Below are 24,445 nucleotides of genomic sequence, written 5' to 3'. Positions count from 1 at the left end.
TAACAAATCTTCCTGAAGGAGTTACTCAAATGTCTTTGCTTTGGATGGTTTTTAAGTCCTGCCCTTGCTCACATCATAGTGCTACTTGCTGTTCAGCTCTGACACTATATTGTGATGAGGTAGCTACTCAGACACTATAAGGTGGTAACTAGGGCCATCCTAGTAAAAGGTAGGTAGGTAGGTTTGTGCTGGATAAATTCATATGACCACCTCATTCTTAATTGGGCCATTTGTTTTAGATTTGTTTCTACTCATAGACCATCATTTGGATTTAAGTTTATTCGAAGATACTTGATGTCATGTTTTAGTGACATAGTGGTTGTCAATCTGACTTTTGGCTCAATATTCATTTGTCCTGAAACTATTTCACTTACACTTAGGGGATGTGCACTGTCTGTGATGGCTTACATCATATAGTCTGTCAGTTTTAGGAACCAACCATCACTGATTGGCTTTTGTGTTTGTTTGTTTGTTTGTTTGTCCTGTTCTGTTCTGTTTTGTTTTATCTTGTTTTCCAGCTAACTAGAGCTCCTGGGGAGCCCTGTGCCTGTTCATGCCACTAGGTGGCAGTTTCTTCTCAACAAGATCAGTGTGTGTGACAGGCTCTGTCACTCAGATGTCTGCATCAGGCTGCACAGCTCAGCCTGCCTGGTGAAGGAAACACACACACACACACACACACACACACACACACACACACACACACACACGAACTAAATATCAACATTAAAGATAGCTGAGTCATGGGAAAATCATCCCGTGGAAAATGGTAACATTTTCTTTTAGTTGTAATTTCCATGAAGAGTTAGAGAAAAGCTAACTGCAGCCATATGGGTAAGAGGAGGTGTGTGCAGCAGACACAGGCCAGATGATGCTGAGCAGCTGTCCACCCTTCACGGTGGAACCCAGATCTTCTGGATGAAGACAGAAGGTGAAGCACGTGGGGTAGAAAAACTGGACGCCTAAAACCTTCCTGGTTGGAATCCCCTGTGGGGAGAGAGCAGTGGGGGCTTCAGATGGCACTGAACGTGGGTCCTCCCCACTGAAGTTGAAATGGTCGTCAGCTCCAAAATGATTGCAGGACAGCATGCAGACACTGCTCTGCATTGAAAAAGCAAGAGCGGTTGATGTTTATTTCTATGTATTTAGTGCATAAAACTTGGTCCATTTTCTAAATGTAATCTTCACAAGTCTATGGATTAGGCAACTCACCTGTCTTTTCCACATAGGAAACCTGAAGCTATGAGCTAAGGTGACTCCCAGAATTGCAGAGCAAGAGATGGGGGATTCGAACCCAGCCCTCTCTTGCTGACACTCACTGTTTGAGGATCCCTGAGTCCTCAGAGAGGCCCAAGGAGACCAGAACCTGGTAAACACTGCCCTGCTGGTGTCTATATTCTTACAAGACAACACCCTCTCAGCCACATGAAGGACTGTTTCAATTTTCATATACAAAAAAATTACTTCATTTTTTATTGTTGTTGCTACTACTAACCCTACAAAAACTGCTAAGACCCCAGGGCCTACTCCAAGCCCCTGGACAGCGGCAACATCACAGGGTTTAGAATTCCCAATCAGCAGAAATGACAGCACACACGAATGAACTGACTTTCTTATTTCCACCACACACTACCAAGAGCCTGGGTTATAAAAAGGGGGAGCCAGAGGCAAATTATAAAGGACAAAGCAGACAGCACAGCTTCTCCCAGGACACCCTCACCACTCATCCCTGCAAACCTTCAGGCGGCATCTTCTATGCGTCTGTTAGGATGAAGCAAATACATAGGATCTGAGAAGAGGAGAGGGTAGCAGGACCTCCGGAATGCTACAGTTTCTCTGGCATCCAAATGACAGTGCCCTCGTTGGCACACTGGGCCAGAAGAAAAGCAAAGCAGCCAAAGGACAGGGCATAGTCAGATGGGCTGAGCCAGTGCCCTGCAAATCCATCAGTTGTATAGATCTGGTGTCAGCAGACACACTAGCTGGACCTTGGGACAACTTGCCCGCCTCAAGAGAATATATCCCGAGAGAAGGTATTTTCTCTTGGATTCTACCCTAATTCTTTGCCTTGTGTCCTTAGATTGAAACGCACACTACCTCTGAGCCTTGGGTTTCTTGTTTGTACAGTGAGGCTAATGTTAAACCATGAAGCTGTTTTAAGAAGTAAATAAAGTAAACTCCATCAGGATCCTGTCACAGAGTGGGTGATTAGCAAGTGGTGAGAGGTGTGGACCTCACATCAGGGGAAACTTCTGAGGTTCCTGTGTACTGGGATACTGGGATACTGGGATACTGGGATACTGGGATACTGGGATACTGGGATACTGGGATACTGGGATACTGGGATACTGGGATACTGGGATACTGGGATACTGGGATACTGGAGAAATGAAGATGCCAGAAGCGAACACCAGTGAAGAAGCTAACCCAATGATGCAAAAAAACATATGGCTCGGGAAAAGAGATGACCATTTGGTCAGCAGTACTCAGTCAAACATAGTGTGACAGTGCTGCTCACAGCCACCAAGGAAACTAGGGGTATAGAGGTGGGGGGCGGGGAGGCTGGGGGTATCCAGGTATAAAATATATTCCATTCTGTTGCTGTTTTAGTATTAGTTGGTGGTGTACCGAACTGACTCAGTTTTCAATCTGAAACTGCAACTTTATTATCATTCAGTTCTGTAGTCCGGCAGGATGAAAATAGTGTCACTCAGGAGGCAGAGGCAGGTGGATTTCTGAGTTCAAGGCCAGCCTGGTCTACAAAATGAGCTGCAGGACAGCCAGGGCTACACAGAGAAACCCTGTCTCGAAAAAAAAACAAAAAAAAAAGAAAAAGAGAGAAAGAAAGAAAGAAAGAAAGAAAGAAAGAAAGAAAGAAAGAAAGAAAGAAAGAAGGAGGGAGGGAGGAAGGAAGGGAGAGAGACAGAGAGAGAGAGGGAGGGAGGGAGGGAGGGAGGGGGAGAGAGAGAGAGAGAGAGAGAGAGAGAGAGAGAGAGAGATAGAGAAAGAAAGAAAGAAAGAAAGAAAGAAAGAAAGAAAGAAAGAAAGAAAGAAAGAAAGAAAGAAAGAAAATAGAGTGTCAACATGAATGTGCTCCTCTTGAGGGCCCCAAAGGAGAAGCTGCGCCTTCGCTTATTTGGATGTCAGTAGTTGTGTGGATCTGGGGAACCGGGGCTCCTGTTCCCTTGATAGCTGCCGAGTAGGGCCACCCACAGTTCCTATCCTTTCACAGAGATCCTGATATTGGAGAGAGAGAACTGGAACTCTAAATGTTTTCTTTCAACATTTTTCATGCTCACCTTTCTCTGCCTCTGCCTAGGGAAGGTTGTCTGCTTCTGAGCACTAAACTGAGCTGACCCCCAGTGAATCCAGGGTAACTTCCCCAACCTCGGGTCCATAATTTTAATCACACATACAAAGTCCTCTTTGCCTTGTAAAGCAATATATTCGGCTTCTGGGTATTAGGACATAAATACCTTAGTCTTTCTGCCACCTCACTGTATGTTCAAGTTGTTATTTTTGTGCCTTAATATGCCAGGTGAAGAACTGGGTGTTGAGGTAAGATGTCACTACCAGTGGAAGTGGGTTGGGGAGGAAGCCTGAGTGGGTCAGAGCTGCCATGCCCTGGGCATTCCGATTAGTGCACGAGGTGAAAACATGAATAGAAGGTGAAAGAAAACCTCCCTCATCTCCTCCCCTCCCCTCCCCCCCCCCCACCTGCATCCCTGAATTATCCAAGCTGCAGCCCTGGTCTGAGATTTCTGAAGGTCTCTGGCAATGGTCACAACATTTCTCTAAGAATCATGCATGGAGCTTTACCAACGGACTGGCAGAGGCTGTGCTAGGTACAGGGTTAGTTGTAGCAGGAAGCCTAGCAGCAACAGATAGGTAGCATCCTCTGTACCCCAGAGAGTTCCTATAGACAGAGGTTATACCTGTCACTTTCCCTGGTTCCTGACTCAACTTCACTTTTTCCCTGGGGATTTGAGAGCAAATAGCCCATGTCTTCCTGGCCACTTAACAACAATACAGAGTAAAAGAGAGAGAGAAAGAGGACAGGAAAGGGTTGGTTTCTCACTAGCCAAATACCCTTCCGGTGGAGGTTCTCTGTCCTATATTTTGAAGCGCTAAGGCTCATGGGAGACTCTTGCTCGCTAATGTTCTCTCAACCACAAGGATGGTGAGTCAGCATGGTGGTTAGCTCTCAGATGGCAGGCTGCAGCCCTCAGCAGAGTTCCAGGTGGGACAAGTGCCTGACAGAAAGCCCTCAGAGCGGCCCTGCTGTACCTTGCAATCTTGAGCATCCCTGATTGGCTAGGACCCTGACCACACACCCAGGAACAACTCACCTGTCTAAGTTCCCTGTTCTTCAAAACCGTGGCACAAAAGAGCAAGAATGAGCTAGAAAAGATGTCTTCAGTCCATTCTGGCATGAGCCAGCTAACACTGGCAAACAGGAAGGAACACAAACCAAACCCTTTGCTCCAGATCAAGTATGAGGGAGATGGAAGGGCACAGAGCTTCGTCTGGTCTAGAATACATATCTGTGAGCCAGCTCCTGACTCCGGGGGCGGAGGTGGGGGTGGGGGGCAGGTGCAGTCCATCGATATACCACATGCTGAACAGCTACACTTCAGAAGCACATTCAGCTACCAAAAGAGCTGGCCAATACCCCGTGGCTAGAGGGTTCTTGCTCTTTATGTCACAACCTCACCCACCCCAAGGCTGCCTGTGTTGTCACTTCTGCTCCACCAATTTAAAATGTGTTAGCAAGAGTGACATTTAAGAAGTAAATTTTAAATCTTTCTTGTACTCTTCTTCAGAAATAAGAGGTTAATAGTGGCTTTGAGGTAAATGTTGCAGTTTGCAGCTAGGAAGAAACAAGGGCTATGTGTATGTGAGAGAGTCAGGGGGGTCAAAGGTACCTGCAAAGACCAGAAGAGGATACTTAGATCTCTCTGAGCCAGAACTATAGGGGATTGTGCAACACCAAAAGTGAGTGCTTGGAACCTCACTCATGTTCTCTGGAAGATCAAGAGGCAGTCTCAATAGCTGGGCCATCTTTCTTCAGTCCCTGTGCTGAATTTTGAAAAGTATATTTTATCAGTACAAGATAATACACTTGTCTGGCTGTCACATCTCCATCAAGGCTCCTTATTAAGGGCCTGAGTTTAAAGGTATGAAAGGGTACACGTCTAAGAGAGGTGAAGCAACCCCTCTTCTAGCTTTTGTAATGGAATCTCAGCTATGCTAAGCCAGTGGTCCCTTGATGCTGGCTCCCAGTAGAGCCATCCCAGTCCAGTTAGATCTAACTCACTTGATCGCTATAGGTCTCGGTGTCTTTACAAAGTTATCTGGGAAGTGTAAGTCGTATGGCTGGCAATGGGACTCGCCAGTCTCCATGACACATGGTAGCGTCAGTGCATCCACATGGAAGGAGAGTGGTCTGCAGCGTCTGGGAAGGCACAGCCTAGTTCTTTCCAAAACAGACAGATCGTGTTGATGAAGCAGACTGTGAGGCTCTGGTGGGTTTTGTACAACTGAAGTCCCCAATCCTGGCCTCAGCCTTTTACTAAACTGTTAGGGAGTCACAATAAGGCTGGCGTGGCCAGCTTCATTTGGGCTTCCAATTCCATATCTCAGACTCTTCTCCTGAAAATTCAGCTCATCATCTAAGCAGGGAGTTTCCAAGTTTAAAAAGAAAGAGACAAAGAGAAGGGAAAGAGAATAATTGGGAAGAACAACTGGGTTAGAAATTTTAAAAAATAAGAGGGGGCTGGAGATGGCTCAGTGGTTAAGAGCACTGACTGCTCTTCCAGAGGTCCTGAGTTCAAGTCCCAGCAACCACATGGTGGCTCACAACCATCTGTAATGGGATCCAATGCCCTCTTCTGGGGTGTCTGAAGACAGCTACAGTGTACTCATTTATATAAAATAAATAAAATCTTTAAAAAATGAAAAAAAAAAGAAAAAATAAGAGCCTGAATTCGAATTCTGCATTGTCTTATAATTCAATTTTTAAAAACATATAGTAATTTTGCTCATCTTTGCAGTAACCTCAGTGGCTAGTGACTCAAACCACTGTTTCAACTGAATTGAGTCTTCTGGCTAGTAAGTTTCCACTTTAAAGTCTCCAAATTAAGTATGATGAAAATAATTAGTATTAGGTCGTCACAAGATAATAAAATCTCCTGTGAGAATAAGCAGTCAGGCATACTTCTGTTTTCTGGGACTTGTGCCATAAACTCATGCAGGACACTAAGGAAGTTGGCTGCAGGCTTTAGTTTGCACGCAATACTGAGGCCCTTAAACATCAGGCTAGTACCAGGACCTACCTGAAGGCGGCGCTCAAGGGTGCAGCTGAAGGCAGCTGAACGGGCTGTTAAGGCAAAGAGCCAAGTGGAGTCCAGACCCTAATTGCATAGGAGTTCTTCCTAATGAAATAATCACTTTAAGTGAACATACAGTGCAAAGCTTTGTCACATAGCAACATACACAACGCATAATATAAAGGCAAATACCATGAAGGAGGACTGAGCCTGGTGAGGGTGGATGAGGGAGGGACAGGGCTTTAGGGTCTGCAGTGACAGTGCAATGACTGCTATTCCTTATGTAAGAGATTATCTAGTTAACACTTAGTATTTTTCCAAGCACACCTTCCTCTATTCCTATGTCACATACATAAAATACACTTGTAGACATATCTGGGTCCAGAAGTCACTATGTGATGGATAGCTACCGTAGCAGCTTCCTCAATACTGGATCTGCAAAGCTCTGGCGTGTGTAACTTCCCTATTGAGACCATTACACACTGGCCAAATTTGCATTTTCTGCCCGATTTCTTACACTGATAGATAGATAGATAGATAGATAGATAGATAGATAGATAGATATCTTCAGGCCTTCCTTTCAGGTCTATATCATTATTCCCCCAAGCCTCAGCAATCTCTTAGGCTACATCTATCCTGGAATGGGGCTCCTAGCACCCAAACTTTATTTTTAGAAGGCTCTAGACTACAGCCATGGTTGTTCTGTGATTTGGCTTGCTGCCCTGAGGAACATGCTGCTGAGGGTAGCTCTTTTGAGAATATTTATCATTAAGAGCACTCACCACCCAGATTTTGAAGAAAGTCCTGGCCTTTGTCCCTTCGAGGTCCTTCAGCCACTGTTGATTGCGGATGCAGGAAGCCATGCAGATGATGCAGGAAGCCGTGCAGATGGGCATGCACTTCCAGTCAACATGGGTCACCTCATGCCTTCCCTGGCTTCTAGAACTATGGCAAAGACTACGCTGTATCACTGCCTGCAGTGTTTGTTCTGTTTATACTAAGGTCTCTGCTCTTATAGAAACAAAATGGCTTGATGACAGATGGCAAGACAGTGTTTTCCTGCTTCAATCTCTCAGAGTGTCTATATCCAGGTAGTGGTTCTTCGGACTGTATCATGTTCAAATGTTTGATTTTAAAACTTACTATTTGAGTGGTTGTTCTGGATTTCATAAAATGTTGTTGCATGCATTCTAGCTTGGGGCTAGGATAGACCGTTCAAAATTTTATGAATTGTCCCTAAGCATACTTCTGCTATTTAGTGTTATATATTACACAAAGTGACACTCACAGCATTGACAGTTAAAAAAAAAGTATCAGTCAACTGAAAAACATTGAAGATGTCACATCCTGCAGTACTAAATAGTCCACCATTATTTAATTACTTATATAAAAAACAAACAAGCACATCTCATTAGTACACAAGTTTGCTTTTATCATTAATAAATGCACAATATACATGTACAAAAACATTGTTTTCAAGTAAAATGCCTTTATGTTGTGTGTTACCAGTAAAAGTTTGATTTGCACAATTGTTTTATATGCCTACATACTCAGGGTCTTGGAAAACTATCTCTAGCAAAAAGGAATCACAAGTGGGAAATGCTCTGGAAGCTCAGAACTGACCACCATGGTGGATGGCCCACCTTGAGCTGGCGTGGCTGGCTGTGGTTTTCTGGTTACCATGGTGGATGGCCCACCTTGAGCTGGCGTGGCTGGCTGTGGTTTTTTGGGTCCACAGTGAAGCAATACTTCATATATTTGTTCTGCAAACATTCAGAAGCTTGCCCAGTATCATTAGGCCCAGCCCCATTGTGATGTTGTTAGACTCATACAAGGCCCAACTAGAACAGCTGGTTAATTCTGGGTGTGGCTTTCTGCAGGACTTTCCCTGTTCGCTCTAGTCACGGGGTGTGGGCATTTCAATCTTCGGATGATGGCACTGAGGTGTAAAGAGGTGCTCAACTCCCCAAGTCAATAAAGATATCTGAAATCAAGCACTGTTGGAATCCTGGAGAAAGAGCAACTTAACTGAAATAACTATCACCACTACTGTTGCTGGTCTGTGCATGAAGCCCTGGGGCAAATGGTACATAAGCTCTCTGTTCTCTGATCCTCCTGTCAACCAATGTGGAAATCACACAGGAAACATGCACAGGTCCTAACACTGGGAGAATGACCACATTTAAAGAGCCCTATTCTGTTCTTTTCTACAGTACGTACACACACACACACACACACACACACACATCTTCATCCAGTAGTTTCCCATCTGAGCCCAAGCAATGGTTGTATCTGGGTGACAATTGTTCTTGTCTCCTTCCCAAAATCTTGAGCCATGACACTGGGATGTATTATTCCAATTTAAAGATGAAGAAGTGATGGTGTAGGGGATTTGTGATAACCCAGGCAAGTGTCATATTGGAGACTGGGAAAAGTAAACATCCAATGTCCAGCTCCAGGACACATAAGGTGAGTTAAGCATTCCAGGTAAAGGAGCCTGGACAGACATGGGTAAGTAACAATTCTAGATACAGGGCCGGAGAGATGACTCAGTGGTTAAGAGCACTTGCAGCTCTTATAAGAAGACCTATGTTCAAGTCTCATCTAAAATCTCATCAACATACTCTACTGTCTTCATTCTGGCCTTCTGCAATTGCACCAGGGACACCCAATAGGAACTTCCTACAGAATCTTAGGCTTTCTCTAGTCTGCTTATTGAAACTCACTGGGATCCTTCCCTCAAACATCCCAAAGGTCTCTGAACCATATCATCAGTTGTCACAGTCATGATCCCACGTCTCTGGTACCTGGTTTCTGTACTTGACTTCTACCATGGCTACAAGCACCCGCCAGAAACAACTTAACAAAGGAGACTGACTTGGGCTCATACTTTAAGTTTCAGTCTGTGACCTAGTTGGTCTATGGCTGTGTACAGGAGTGAGGTATGTCACGGCAGAGGCATGTTATAGAGAAAATTGTTTACTTCATGGCAGCCTGAGAAGGGGGCGGGGAAGGAGTAGGAAACTGGGAAGAGAGAAGGGGAGAGAAAATGGATCCTTCATTCCAATTCTTAGATCTTTGACCACAAGATTTCTAATTCTACATTTGATCAATTTTATTAATGAAAAAGCCACAGTGGGAAAGGCTGCCAACACTCTTAGCTCAATGTATGACTAGAAATAGAGACTGGAAGTCAGATGAGGTGCTCAGGAACATGGCTTGCTAGTATCAAAGCAAAACCTTGTGCCCTTTTTTCCCAAGTTCTGGCCCTGAACTCCAGCCCAGTGTTTGCTTGCAGTGAGGGCACACCTTCTCTCTGACCTCACTTTGTCCCCTCACCATGTTCATCTGAGCTGCCTTGCCGAAGGGCACTCACCATCTTCCATGATTCTGGTTACAAATATTTCCTTATACAGCAAAGTTTCATGAAGAAGGAAGAGGAAGAAAAGCAGGAGGAGGAGGAGGAGGAGGAAGAGGAGAACTAACAGTGCCGTGGGCTTTCCCCAGCATGGTCCCTGACTTTTCTCTGTTGTGCTTTCCTTGTCAGTGTCAAAGAGTAAAATATAATTCTCTCCAGCAACTGAGTAGCTAGTTTACATACATCTAAAGTGCTCCACGGAAGGAGACACACTCCAGTCCGATGCTTGCACACCTAGATGATCTGTGTGACACTGGGTGAGCCTTTGAAGAATTCTAAGAACTTTCTCACAGGAAGAGTGGCTTGGGGCCCCTCAGCTGCTCTCTCTGGGTTCCTCTGAGCTCAGGGTTTTAATGTGCATAGGATAGGATGAAGGAAGGGGGCTGGGGGAAGAAAGCTGATGGGAGGACTGAGCCTCAGAGGAAAGAGGACGAGCCATACAAAAGCTGGCCATTTACTATTACACTCCTGGGGAGGGGGATTCCTCCCTCGGCACAGTAAGTTCATTCAGATGATGTCTAATGCAGCTGAAGCTGATGACTAGGTAGACCAGAAAGATGCAGGGCGATGGGGACTTACAGCAAAGGCACATTGGGTGACAACAGAGATCACTGGACAGAAGAATGACTCAAAGATCAAAGGTCCATGCGAACCTCCTGTGACCGCCAGAACTCTGCGGAGGAGGCCTGTCCCTACTCCTCCTAACCTTGTGAGCTTGAGTACATTCTAGAACATTCCTAAGCCCCTTTCTCCTGTAAAATGGGGGAGCATAGGAATACTTTATTCATGGGGTACCCACAAAAAAAAAGAAAGAAAGAAATTAAACGGCATAAGAGCCCTTGGCCCATTTCTAATGCCCAACAGGCAACACGTCAAAGATCATAAATAATTACAAATTCAAGACAGGTCCAAGGGCACATGACTGCGATCTCAGTACTCAGGGAGTGGAGGTAGGAAATTAAGGAATTTAAAGTCATTCTCCACTACATCGTAAGCTACAGGTCAGCCTAGGTTCCATGAGACGTTGTAGCAAATAAATAAAACAAACACACAAACAAGCAAATAAACACTGCCCACTCCAATTCCCAAAAGTCTGCCATCTCACGGTTTTCTCTTTTTCCTAGACATCCTGTTTGCAATGCGCGCATATATATATATATTTTTGTATATTTTCCCATCACCAAACAAAGCCATCCCATTTCCCATTCTGTCAAAATCCCTCCTCAACAAAGCAAACTCCACAGGCAGACGTCGTCGTCGTGGTCGTCATCGTTGTCGTCATCATCATCTGTGCCTCAGAACTTACTTCCACTGTGTAACTAAGTTATATTTTCCTCCTGGTTTTCTGGGAAATGTTTACCTTAGTTTGCTCCTCCTCAGTTCCAAGAACAGGGCACCATGGTTTCCATCCCGCTAAGCTATAATGGGGTATCCCAGGGAGATAATGGATTCTGCCCAGCAAGCGAGCACTTACAGGAAGCCCTGGGTAGAGTGCGCCTGCGCAGACCCTCTCTAATGCACTCCTTCCATTATGCTCCTCCAATTATCCCTGTCTCCCCCGGCTACCTCCAATTAACCAGTGCTCTTTGCAGTCTTTCATCTGCCCCAAGGTCATTAGTTTCCATCTGACATGGTCAGTAGTCAGAGCCAGGCCTGGCACTTCTCGAAAACCTCAGATAATGTTTTAGCCAGCGTGGCTCGATTTCTTGATTGCATTCAGCTTTGACAAGAGCTACTTGAACCAGCATCCTACAGAAATAATATGTTAAAAGAAAAGTGGCCACTGCTTTCTATTCCCTGTTTCCTGGTGGTGTGGGTAGGTAGCCCAGAACTAAGGCTCTGCAGTAGTAGAGTGGCTTATTTTGCAAATGGTTTAGAATCTCTGGGTATGTGATTTTAATTCATTTTTCGCCTATAAACTCGGAGATACCAAGGCACTTCAATAACTCTTTAATTAGCCAAACTGGGTAAGAAGTTAGGGATGGACCCAGAACCACCAAGTGACACCCAGACGCGTAAGGCCACAGCTGACAGGACAGCCACTGTGTGACAACCAGACACTTTCACTCCAAAGGGCTTGTCTGCTGAAACTTTAAAACACATTTCCACTTCTAACATTCTATCCTACTTCTCCATATGCTGACTCACACTCCCCAAAGTGGATTAAAATCTTCTTGGCTCTTGCCTCTATACAGTTTAGATGTTCTCCTGTAATGTGTGTGTACTGCCAGCAGATGGCGACAAAAGTCACCGCTGTCCAGACTCTTGCTTGGAGATGAGGGTGAGCACCACAGTGACAGTAATGAGAATGCAGTGTGAATGTGTGTGTGTGTGTGTGCTTGTGAGTGTGTGTGAATGTGGGTGTGTGAATGTGCATGTGTGAATATGTGTGTATTTGAAATTCACAAGGAAAATGTTAATTAAGAAAGAAAGAAAAGAGAGAGAGAGAACCAGAGGAAGAGAGTGAGAGGGGGAAGAGAGAGGGGTAAGAGAGAGATGGAGAGAGATAGAGAGGGAGAGAAAGACACAACAGAAGGAGAGAGGGGGAGGGAGTAAGGGAGGTTAGGAAAGAGAAGGGGGACAAGAGAGAGAGAGAGAATCTAGTAGTGGAAGATGGGTAAGACAGCAGCCGGCTGGGTATTTGCTTGAGGGATCTCCCCACCCCCAGCCCCCCACAGACACCGATTCAGACAGCCATCTACATCTCACACTATTTGCACAGGAACTAAGGAAGCGATGCAAGCAGCTGCGGTACCTGGTTTCAGTATGAAAATCAGAAAAGACATCTTGAAGATGGCAGGAAGGAAGCCTCACCAGTCCCCAACAGTAAAAGATGCTGCCTCCGTGCCTGCCTGACTGCCTGTCGGATCAGAAGAGAATTAAGCCCAGCCTTTAGAACTATCTACCAAGTTTGCCATGCTGTGAGCAAGTGCCAGTTAGGACACTAGAGCTCTGTTCCTAGGCAGTACATGCAGATTGAGTCTTTACTATCCTTGGCCATGTGATGAAAGGACTGCCTCTACTGTCCTCTCCCAAATTTGAACAGACAGTACCAATTACAGAAGGCCTCTGCCCGTGAGCCAAGCTCTGCAGCTGATGTCTTCACATCACTTGGGCAGCCTCTGCACCCCTGCCCCAAAAGGGATATAAAGGTAGATACCGAAATGAATACATGTCTATGCCTAGAATGCTGCCGGGCTGGTAAAACGCTAACATTGGCCCTGTCCAGACCAGCACGTACGTGCAGATGGCACCACCAGAATCTCCCCGGACTAGGCCCGGGGCGCCCTCTAGTGCTGAAGCAGCGGCAGCACACCAACATGAGATGGTGGCAAACCTGCTGTAGTAGAACGCCCACAAGTTCCGGGCCAAATAAGTATCTTGCTTAGAAGTTTTGGAAAGATGGGAACAAGAAAGACCAGGCTATGATAACTACTAAAAAGTTTAATCTCTCAGGTTCCAGATGACATGGCATGTCAACAAACAACAAGAACTTTTAAGAAATAGGACCTAACTTAGCCAGCAAAAGAAAGCACCAGAAACTGACTGGATAATGACTGATACTTGTAAACTCTAAGATGTACAATTCAAAACAGATATTTTTTTAAAGTGCTATACAAAACAAAAACAGGGTGGACGGGAAGTAGAGGAGTAGGGCAGGCCTCTAATCCCAGCATTTAGGAGGCAGAGACAGGCAGATCTCTGAGAGTTCAAGGCCAGCCTGGTCTGAATAGCAAATCCCAGGCTAACTAGTGCTATGAGATACTGTCTTTAAAATAAGCAAACAAAACAAAACAAAACACAAAAGACCACAGAAATAATCTAATTCTGCAAGAGAAGAGAAAAGTTTAACAGAGAAAAGAGATTAATTAAAAAAAAAAAAAAAGCAAAACAGAAATCCTTAGGCAAAAAGAGAAAAAAAAAAACTCAACAACAACCCAAAAAAACAAAAACAAACAGTAAACTAAGAAATAAAAGCAAAGAGGAAGAAAAAGTAATAAAACAAGCAGGAGGGAAAAGCTTGAGGATAGGTGACTGGAAAACACACAGTCAGAACAGAAGGTGGAAGGGAGCAAAAGGGATGAAGCCAGTGTGTGGAAGGAAGCACCCAGACCGCCTGCAGGAAGCCAGTGTGTGGGCCACGTTCTGGTGTGCAGCACCCGGACAGCCTGCAAGGAACCATTGTATGGATTAGGTGCCAGAGAGCCGCACCGGGACACCCTGCAGGAGCCAGTGTGTGGGCGAGGTGCCCTGGTGCATGCTTGTGGCCCCACCTCCTTGGAAGTCTAAGGAGAAAGGATTACAATTTCTGGGCAAGCTTGGGCAACTTGATGAGAACTTATCTCAAGAAAAATGATTCAAATTCAAAATATGGAGAGCAAATGATATAAGCTTGGCCTTCCTATTGGTTTCTTTTCTACTCCCTACTAGCCCACTATCCTCCAAACATGATTTTTTTAAGTCTCCTCGGAGCTGTAAAGCAAGTTTAAAATAGATACACCCAAATAATGACGAATCAGAAAACTCTACGGCGTGATAGACTCTTAGTCACCACTGAAGAGTGTAAGAGTCATGAGAGAGAAAGGATTCACAATGAAGGGAGAAGATTTATTGGTATCAAAATGGCAATGTCAACACATGGCCTACCATTAATGACCTTAAAAATGACAAAGGACATGAGATACCTCAGCGTGTACAGACATTTTCCACAAAGCCTGGTAATCTAGACTCAAGGCCCAGAAGCCATGAAGCAGAAGGGGAGAATCAACTCCTGTAAGCTGTCCTCTGACGACACACACACACACACACACACACACACTAACACTCACATGGGTGTGCACACACTCAATCATCAATCAATCAATCAATCAATCAAAATAGAGAAATAAATAAATAAATTGAAAATCTTTTACATTAATAATAAATTAGATTTTCTAGCTCAAAACACAAAATGACTATGTAGTTTCTTTGTTTGCTTTAAGACACAACTATATGCAACTTTTCAGACACTCATGACATCTCTTGGGACAGAAGACTTGTGTGAGAGCCTGTGCCCAAAAAGCACAAATTCAGGAGGACTGAAGAAGACAAAAGCAAGCTGGACTTCCAGATCTGTCTGAGGGAGACCGAGGGAAATAAGGGAAGATCCTCTAAGCTCTAAGAGTGGTGAGGCTAGCCCACCCCTGAGCACCGAGAGTGGTGAGGTTAGCCCACCCCTGAAGGACAGCAAGCACACAGAAACCAGGCCTGCCCCTTCCAGCAGACACAGGCTCAGAGAAAGCAGGGCTCTGGGATGCCTGCTTAGTAGAAGTATTTTACACTTTGTGGTCTCAGGCTGTCCACAGACATGGCTTCCCGGCCCCACTGCCTAGAGGAACTACAAACATACTGAAAGTCATTAGCTGATTAATGGTCGTGGTTGGCTAACCCATAATCCCACAAAAAAAGCTCTCTTTTCTTTTCTTGTTTTGAAGAATGTATCGTGTTGAGTATTGACATATTTACAAACTTAGAGGAAATGATGGGAGAATGATAGAGTTTTCACTTAGATCTCCTCCCAACTTTCTAGTCCACTTAAAAGGGGTTGGTACCAAATCCAGCTGAGTCTTTCCCTACCCCACACAGCTTCAGTGTCTACTTCAAACTTCAACAAAGGCTCTTCATGGGCCATATCTATAGTTAAGATTTGCAAACCTAAATAGATGCCCTTAACCAAATAGTAACACTCTTTAGAAAAATAGACAAAAGTTATAAGTTGCCAGCTGCAAATGGAGGCTCCATTGACAAGAGGATAAATTTCAGCCTCCGGGATAATTAAATGAAAATCTCAAATGTCAAGCTCTGTGCTTAGGGCTTTGCACATTTGGTACATTCTGTGTGTGGGCATGTGTATGCATGTATGTAGTGTGAATGTATGTGCATCTCTCTCTCTCTCTCTCTCTCTCTCTCTCTCTCTCTCTCTCTCTCTCTCTCTCTCTCTCTCTCTCTCCCTCCCCCCCCCCCACACTTTCTTGGAAAGTCATTATTTCCTTTTTTCTTTCTGGCTGAAAAAATGTCATTGTGCATACATACCATATTTTTGGTCATTTATTTGTTGTTGGGTATTCATGCTGATTCTACCTATTTCCTGCCTATTACACAAAGCATAGCAATAAGCACAGATGTGCTAGCATTCCTATGTGGAACCTATGAATCGTCTAGGTCATATGGTAGCTGTGTTGTAGCTTAGTTCTAACCTTAACAGAGTTTAAGCTCTTTCTTCAAAGTCTAAAGATACATAGTCTTTTCCCCTTGTGCTGAGTGACGATTACATGACATCTTTGTCTTTTAAGTTTAATTTTCAAAAGATTGAGAAACTATTGTGTAAGGTTCCCATACAGCCCCCAGCCAGTTTCCTCATTCAGAACACACATCAGCGTAATGCATTTCACATAGTTAATAAACCAATATCAATACTAATACATTATTGTCTAATGTCCACATTTCATTTCCATGAACCTAGATGTCCTTGGGTGTCTTTTCCATGTTCCAGGATCTATATCTGATCTAACTGGCATGTGTAGACTCACATCAAGTACTACTTTAAAAAAAATACTTTTCTGAATCACTCAGAGGCTAAATTTTGCAAATAGTTCCAAATACTGGCAGTAGAGAATTCTTTCTGATCTTTTCAATAACATTGGTCCTTTGCAGCTTTAGTGGTAAAATCAACATTCAAGTTCTGAGTAAAATATACCAAAAAAAAAAAAGTCTTGGGATGTTTGCTCTCAGAAAGCACCTGCTATTTATAGTAGAACCTCTAGAGAGACTTCTGTGTCCTTTCTTGTTTACATAACATTCACTGGAGAGGTGCTGTTTCCTCCAGTTCTGTGGGCATAGTTCATCCTAGAAAAGATATTTTTCTGATTATAATGTTAACCTTCATTGAAATATTAGAGAAAATTTCATTTTATGGAAAATGACGTTAAAAATCACTTGTGGTTGAGTTTCTGATTTTTGGTTTTCTTTTCCAGTGCAAAAACGGAGGTATATTATGGAGAAACCAAATTAATGCATATTTGATTAACTAGGGGGAAATGGACATATGTTATCTATACCTGTGGTGCTTTTGTTTGCTTTTAATAAATACCTCAAGTTGGATGAATGACATTTTGAAGAAATAAGGGTGATTTACTATATGAAAAATATCTGAAATTTTTTATGTTAACATATAAGTAATAATCAGTAAAATACACAGATCATTGATGGAATTGATGAGCTTTGAGAAGTATACACCCATTGGCCCTAATCGCTAACAAAAGAAGAGACGTTAGCATCCTTCCAGAAATTCCTTCTTCTTTTCCAGAGAACCCACTTTCAACCTTCCGCTACCAAAACCTTGTTTTGCTCAGGTTTTAATTGATGTAGGTGAAATCCTATGGCTTGTGTCTTAGAGTTTTCTCTTGCTATGTAAAAAACACTATAATCAAAAGCAGCTTTGGGAGAAAAGGGTTTATTTCAACTCATAACTTAGAGTCCACCATCCAGGGAAAGTCGGAACAGGAACCTGGAAGCAGGAACTGAAGGCGAACCACAGAGGATTGCTGCTTACTGGCTTGGACCTCATGACTTTCTCAGCTTGCTTTCCTATTCATCCCAGGGGTGGCACTACCCAGTGTTAGAGCCCTTCTTCATCAATCATTGAGAAAATGCCAAGTGAATTGAGTTGCCTCAATTAATATAGTTTAGCTTACCCTGCACATTTCCAGCTTCAACCCATGAACGAACACACACACATATCTCAAACATCTCAGACATCTATGCCACGCCTACAACTTCCCCTCCTTACCAAAAATCAAGACCCACCATCTCTAAGAGGCCTGCCACTTAGTCTCTGTCACTTGCCTAAGTGACACTCCACCTTTCACCCATTGTCAACAGCCAGACTACAGCAGCAAGACTTTATTTATATGTTGCTTTTTCACAGGAGACAAAGTTGTTCCTAGGCATCCATGTAATGTTTCATAATACTTCAATTCCAAAGAAAACACACTCATTCACTTTAAACCTATGTATATTTCACACGTGATCTTTGCGATGGAAGCAAAAAGAACTGTTTGTGGCAGATTGTTTGTGAAAGAACGCACCCTCAATGGCTGTTTCCAAGGATGCTGAGCAGATGGTGACCCTCCCAGCCAAGGAAAGTCTGAGGAGGCTCTCCCTTCACCCATGATATATGCATGAGAATCGGCCTAAGCTGCATTCCTTCTATAGAACTGATGGTCAGAAGAAAGTTAAGTGAGCATCAGGTAGAATATGCAAAATAGCTGAAGTAACTTGGCACTTCAGGACACCCCTTAGCCCTGGCATTCATACCAAGACAGGAAGTGGTATTCATCCAGTACCTTGCTATTTGTGAAAGGCAGATCCAGGGTAAGAACTCGAAGCTCCTAGTTTATGATTGACTTACTTTATTCAAGGTTCTAAGTGTGAACAAAGAAAAGTGCTGTGCTATGTCACACACTGAACACTCTGAAATTGACTTGGTTAATTCCCACTTGACATAAACAGCTGTTTTTGTCTATTAATTGAGAGAGAAACAGCTCCCTTGTGTGACCATGGAAGGGGCACTGTGGGGGGATGGCCTGTGGTTATTGCCACTTAGTCACCAAGATTTCTTTCTCTTTTGCTGCCAGCCAGTCGGGCTATAGCAGCCACTTCAGTATGAGCATCCGCAGAATCCAGCACAAATGGTCCCAGCCATTTGCAAAAGGAAGACTTAACTCATGTTCTTGGTCTAGATTGTGTGCGCTACAGTCAAAGTTAGAGGAGATTTTTTTCAGGGTGTTTGTAGTTCTTAACTGGGGTTTGAAACATCTGACAGTTGTTTTTCCACCTTTGAAGAAGACATTGCCCAGTAAATTTACCTCTCGAAGGGCATCTGATGCAATGGTAATGAGCAAGGTAATGAACATGAAAAGAGTCTAGGTCAAATGGTGCCTGGGCAGAGACTTTTTCTCTCCCTTAGGATTTTTCACTTTAGTTGTTATTCAAACTTAGCTGATGCAAAGACTATACCACTTTTGGTTTGTACTGGGGGGAAGGGTAAAAAAAAAGGGAGTATTTTGGTTGTAGGAGGGAACTGCTAAGAGTCAGAAGGAATCACATTCTCATTCCTCTGGTCGGGCAGCTGGGCTCAGAGCTGGCTGGTGCTGACTCAGAGACCAGGACGTGTGGAGGGGGTGAGGCCATCAACTTATGGCCCAACGTGCCACCAGGCAAAGGCACGTGGGTGGGCCACCTGTTCCCAAACCTGCTTCCCAGTGATCATGCATACTGTTCTCACCCCCGCAGTGTCCCACCTTCTCAGTACTGCTTTGCAGAGCTGCCTGGCGGTCTTCATAGCCTGGTTTCACTTCTGAAAACATGTGTGAAGAAGGAAACATACACAGGAATCTGTTCCACAACATACACAGACACACACACACACTCACTCACACACACACAATGGCACACACATGCCACACACACACATGCTCATACACACAGACACAGAGACATACATATTCTCTCTCTCTCTCTCTCTCTCTCTCTCTCTCTCTCTCTCTCTCTCTCTCTCTCTGTGTGTGTGTGTGTGTATGGGGAGGGGGGGTCTGTGCCTGTGCCTGTGTCTGTGTATGTCTCTGGCTACCTAATCACCCTGCCTCTTCAAAGGTTCTTGTTATGAAAACTGACATCCTAGGCTGTCAGCTTCATTCACGTTCTGCCTAGAAAGGTTTCCACACTTCATGACCCATTTGCTTCAGGACTGCGAAGACACCCCACATCTGGTGGGGAGACTCCTGCGTCTGCTTGTTCTTAGGCACTGAAACAATGGCTTCTTTCTTTGAGCATTTTGCTTGTTACCCTTTTTAATTATTATTTCTTTTAATTTTGAGATTAAAATATATCATTTCCCCCATTCCTTTCCTTCCATCTAACCTTCCCATTTCCCCTCCTTGTTCTCTTTCAAATTCATGGCCTCTTTTTTGCATTAATTGTTGTTATATGTTTATATGTATATGCATATATATTCCTAAATATAACCTGCACAGTCTGTAGAATGGTACCCATAGGTGTGTTATCAAGGCTGAGCAGTTGGTATTGGATACAGCCTAGTACCTTTGCATCCAGATCAGCAGCACCTCATGCTGTCATCCTGGCTCCATGGAGACATTCTGCTCTGACCAAGAGAAGCACTCTAACCAAGTGTGTGTGTGTGTGTGTGTGAGAGAGAGAGAGAGAGAGAGAGAGAGAGAGAGAGAGAGAGAGAGATTGCCCTAGACAGTTATTGGTTCAGAAATAGAAATAGATATATGAGCCAATTCTGACCAGTAGGACTAAAGGAGAGATTTAATAGAATCTTCTAAAAAATGTCTTTTAAGAGAGAGGGGGGAGAGAGAGAGAGAGAGAGAGAGAGAGAGAGAGAGAGAGAGAGAGAGACAGAAAGAAGCTGGGCTAATATCAGAACTTGGGAGGTTGAAGCAGCCTGGGTTACATAGAAAAACTAAGAGAAGAAAAGAGAGTATGTGTGAGAAAGAGAGAGAGAGAGAAAGACAGACAAACAGATGGACAGACAGACAGGCAGTCTGAGGGGTGAGAATCACAGATGATGAACCTCTCCTTGTGTTTATCCACCAGGGAAAAGCAATTGCAGTGACTACTGAAAGCCCTCCAGCTGTGACAGGGGGGGGTCCATGCTTAGGATGAAGCCAATATTGAGAATGCCATGGAAGAAAGATGAGAATAATACAGAATCACCTAGTGACATCAGCAAGGCATTGAGTGCGCCACCCTGAAGGAAGGACTTCCCTGGAGATTCCTTCTTATAAGTGCATAAATTCCAAATGAATGTCAACAAATGTTTTGGCATCCTTGCCTGACCCTGGGATAGGTCATGTTTGGTGTCTACAGAACTCTACCATCCTTTTTTCGTATCTTGAATGATGGTCTAGATGCATCGCACACTCAGTCAGAAAATAGAATGCAGGTTTTATGTGCAGTAGGTTCAGTGTGGTATAGCTAAGATGAGCACATTCTTTGTCATTGGGAGATCACTGAGAGCAGATTTCCATTCCCTTTCTCTTTAATGTTTGCTGTCTTCGTGTTCCTATTTTGGAAATGCATTGAGTGCGGTGGAAATGGCATTGAGTAGGTCTCAGGTAGGACCTTTAAGGATTGTACATGGAGCTTGCAGTGGTCCCTCTCAAAGCTCAGCTGCTGTTGAGTTATCTGCCAACTGTGTGATTGATTCACTGTGCTGTGTGAAAGTCCAAGACCATTATCATCATGTGTGTGCCCATGTGTGTGCTCATGTGTGTACATATGCGTGTGTAAAGAGAGAAAGAGACAGACAGACATACATACATACATACAGACAGACAGACAGAGGAGCGATATATGGATCAAGCGTGCCAACTTAGTTTGAGATCAAACAAGCACGTTCTAACACTCATGGACAGCATCTAAAATCTATAAGGATGAAGTTGCTCTCCTCCCCCCTTACAAACTCCCCATGACTCTATAAGGCTCTTAGCAAAGCTTTTCTGAAGACTAAAAAGCATATGAGATGGAGAAATAATCTAGGGGAGTACAGGTTTTGGTCTCGTGAATCATCTCCAGGTATGAGTGTGCAACACACTCCTCGTGCACCAGCGTGAGTGTGCGCACACGCACACACACAGACACACACATACTTCAACCATTTCCTCACCTCACTCTGCTTGGCTTGGCAGAACTGTAGCATTTGTACAAATATTTGTCACATAAAAAAAAAACAATCAGCAGAATTTAAATTCTCTTTTAATCACTCATCTCGTTTAAGCTGAGCAGACATTTTGAACTGAATTTATTTTAACTAGGGATTTATGAGAGGAAAGGAACAGTTCTAATTAAATAAGTATTAGCCTCAAACAGAGTGAATAATGACCCTTTGGAAGTGCCCCAGTCCCTAATAGCTAATTAACAGCTCATAACGGGTCTCTCTTCGTGTCCCAAGGCAGGTGTGAGAAGGAGGCCATGGCTGATTAACGAGATGGGCTCAAACAGGATTAAAAATGAAAATTGGCTTTTCAGACTCTAAACCTGCAAATGCACAGGATGTAAAGACGAATGGGCAGCGAGCCCCCTGAGCCACCCCTGTGGAAACAGCAAGTGTGCTGTTGATTGTGCATCGATTGTCATGCATCGATTGGCTCAAGCCCTCAGCAGACCTCTTCTCGGTGGCACAGACAGAGGACAAGATTGCCCAGCAAGAGGGCAAAGGCCTCGCCAATGTCATGAGGTCCGGAAAAGTTCAAGATGGAAAACCACATGTCCTTTACAAATATGCGTTTCTCCTTTGTGTTCACTTTCAAACACTTATTAAAAGGGCACTGACAGCGCATTAGAAGTCAATCAACATCCATTTCCATCTCTGAGGGTCTGTGACTCCACGTGAACACACGCTAGCCCTTTTCCCCTCCCTCAGTCAGCGGCCTGGGTGGCTCTCTGTTACTAAGGAAGACTATTGCACTTATTTCAAGGAGATTTTAAACAGGGGGAAATACAATGCTTTGATTTGTTTTAAATTCATCGAGCTACTGGAGAGAACTGCTTTGCCTCTACAGGTCTCAAAGCTGTGGTCTTGCCTCTAGGAGGCAAGCCCTAGGTCAAGCCCTAGGAGGGACCTTGCTTTTATTCCACAGCCCCAAGCAAATGAGAATACACTACACTATACAACATAGAAACAGCAGCCTGGCCACCCAATCAAGCGCTTCCCCACCCCTCAGTCACACCGTTATCCACATCTGTGCTTCTTACTACCTTTGAAGGGATGAAAGATGGATCAGGAAACAAGACCTTGGTACCACACTATGCAAAAACAAACCCACCTCCCAAAATATACAAAAATATCTCCTTTTTGAATTTTATACAATTAAGCAAGATTTAATGCCAGTCTACTTGGTTTACTGCCAGGAGAGGTGTTAACTCTCAGAGGGTGAGGGAGACTGGAGCAAGGCACCAGGTAATTAACACTTCCGTGGAGGTGGACAGAAGCGTGCTCCTGGGCTGGGGGAAAAAAGTCCATTTTCTTCCAAAACTGTGACTTGGAGGTGACACTTCAAATTATCAACAGTAATTTGGGGGATGAGAATGTGATTCTTTAGTTATTTTAATCAGCAGGGTGTACCGAACACGGGTACAGAACTCTCTGCAAGAGATTTTTTTAGAAAAATAACCAGTAATTGCGCATCTTCAAGACATCAGTCTAGGAGAATTAGACAATACAGAGTATGCTGAAAGGATACAGATAAAGACATAGCAGCGATGTACATTGGTATTTTGTGTAACTTACATGTTACCTATATGCATGTATGTATGTATGTATGTACCTAATGTGTATATATGATGTAAATGTGGCTAATAAGACCACTTTTGAAATATTGGCTGAAAATTTTAGAGATAATTATAAGTCTTTTAATTTCTTTGGCACATTCATCGTACACAGTGGTGAGTTTCATAACCCTGTGCTATCCATGTATACCTAATCCCCCTTTCCTTTCCCTTCCCCTCCCCACTCTTTCTTTCTGTTACTCCAGACATTATCTCGCCTACTTTTTTGTATATATGCTCACACACACGAGTGTGTGCCTGTGATTTTTCTTTTTTGGTGGCTGGAGAGATATCTCAATGGTTAAAAGTACATACTGCCCATGCAGGAGGCCTGAGCTCAGTTCCTAGCAGGTAACTCAGAATGGATACCCTCTTCTGAGCTCTGTAGGCACCTGAACTCACTTGCTCTCTCACACACACACATAGACACACACACACACACACACACACACAGAGAGAGAGAGAGAGAGAGAGAGAGAGAGAGAGAGAGAGAGAGAGAGTTTAATTTTCAATAAAAAAGAATTTTATGTATCTAGATAAAATCTGGATCAACTGCCAGGCAGTGGTGGCATCTGTCTTTAATCCCAGCACTTGGGAGGCAGAGGCAGGCAGATTTCTGAGTTCAAGGCCAGCCTGGTCTACAGAGTGAGTTCTAGAACAGTCAGAGCTACACAGAGAAACCCTGTTTCGAAAAATAAAAAAAAAAAAATCTAGATCAACTAAAAACATGTGATATTTGTCTCTCTGAGTCTGACTCATTTGACTATATTTTATGATCTCTGTTGTATTTATTTTCCTGATCACAACATAATCTTATCCTTTACAGATTAATAAAATTCTGTTGCTTATATAGAGCACGTTTTGTACCCACTTATTTCTAGACAGACACTTAGACCAATTCCAGTACTTGCAACAAACATGAATGAGCAAGTAATTCGGATCAGAGAACATGGCAGACATGGGTTAACAGCAGAGAGAAGAAAAACATGCACGTTCTGTGGGGAGTAGCAAGAAGATCTGACACCCGAAGATCATTTAAGACACCCATGGTTTCATAGACCAGGAACTATGAATAAAACTATAACAAAATAATTAGGAAAAATCAATAGCATCGTCAAAACTCAGAAAGAGCATGCACTGCGGGGTAGAGTAAGAATTAGCTAAGTCAATTGTGACAATAAAACAATATTATCTAAGACAAAGATCAAGACACAAAACTATCAGCAGCATGTTGTCGACTTATCACAGAACCAGACAAACAACTACAGAGATGAACTGCTAGAAGAAAAGTGGAAGGAAGAATAAA

General features: G+C 43.7%; 1 long non-coding RNA gene across 1 annotated transcript, besides 1 other annotated feature; it reads right to left on the bottom strand.

The window, feature by feature from the left end:
* Window positions 1–755: 755 nt before the first annotated feature.
* On the bottom strand, window positions 756–11,262 carry Gm32137. The gene is made up of 2 exons (XR_001783446.1): window positions 11,108–11,262; window positions 756–1,101 (listed from the first exon to the last, which is right to left on the bottom strand). It is a non-coding gene; the product is annotated as a predicted gene, 32137 (long non-coding RNA).
* Window positions 20,640–24,166: an enhancer, noted in NCBI's record as "VISTA enhancer mm1368". NCBI's record gives its function as "enhancer in: forebrain[3/6]" and the evidence as "EXISTENCE:transgenic organism evidence [ECO:0001131][PMID:17130149]".

The sequence above is a fragment of the Mus musculus genome, chromosome 2 (genome assembly GCF_000001635.26).
Source record: "Mus musculus strain C57BL/6J chromosome 2, GRCm38.p6 C57BL/6J".
Lineage (NCBI taxonomy): Eukaryota > Metazoa > Chordata > Mammalia > Rodentia > Muridae > Mus > Mus musculus.
This window is presented reverse-complemented; position numbering and strand designations above follow the sequence as displayed.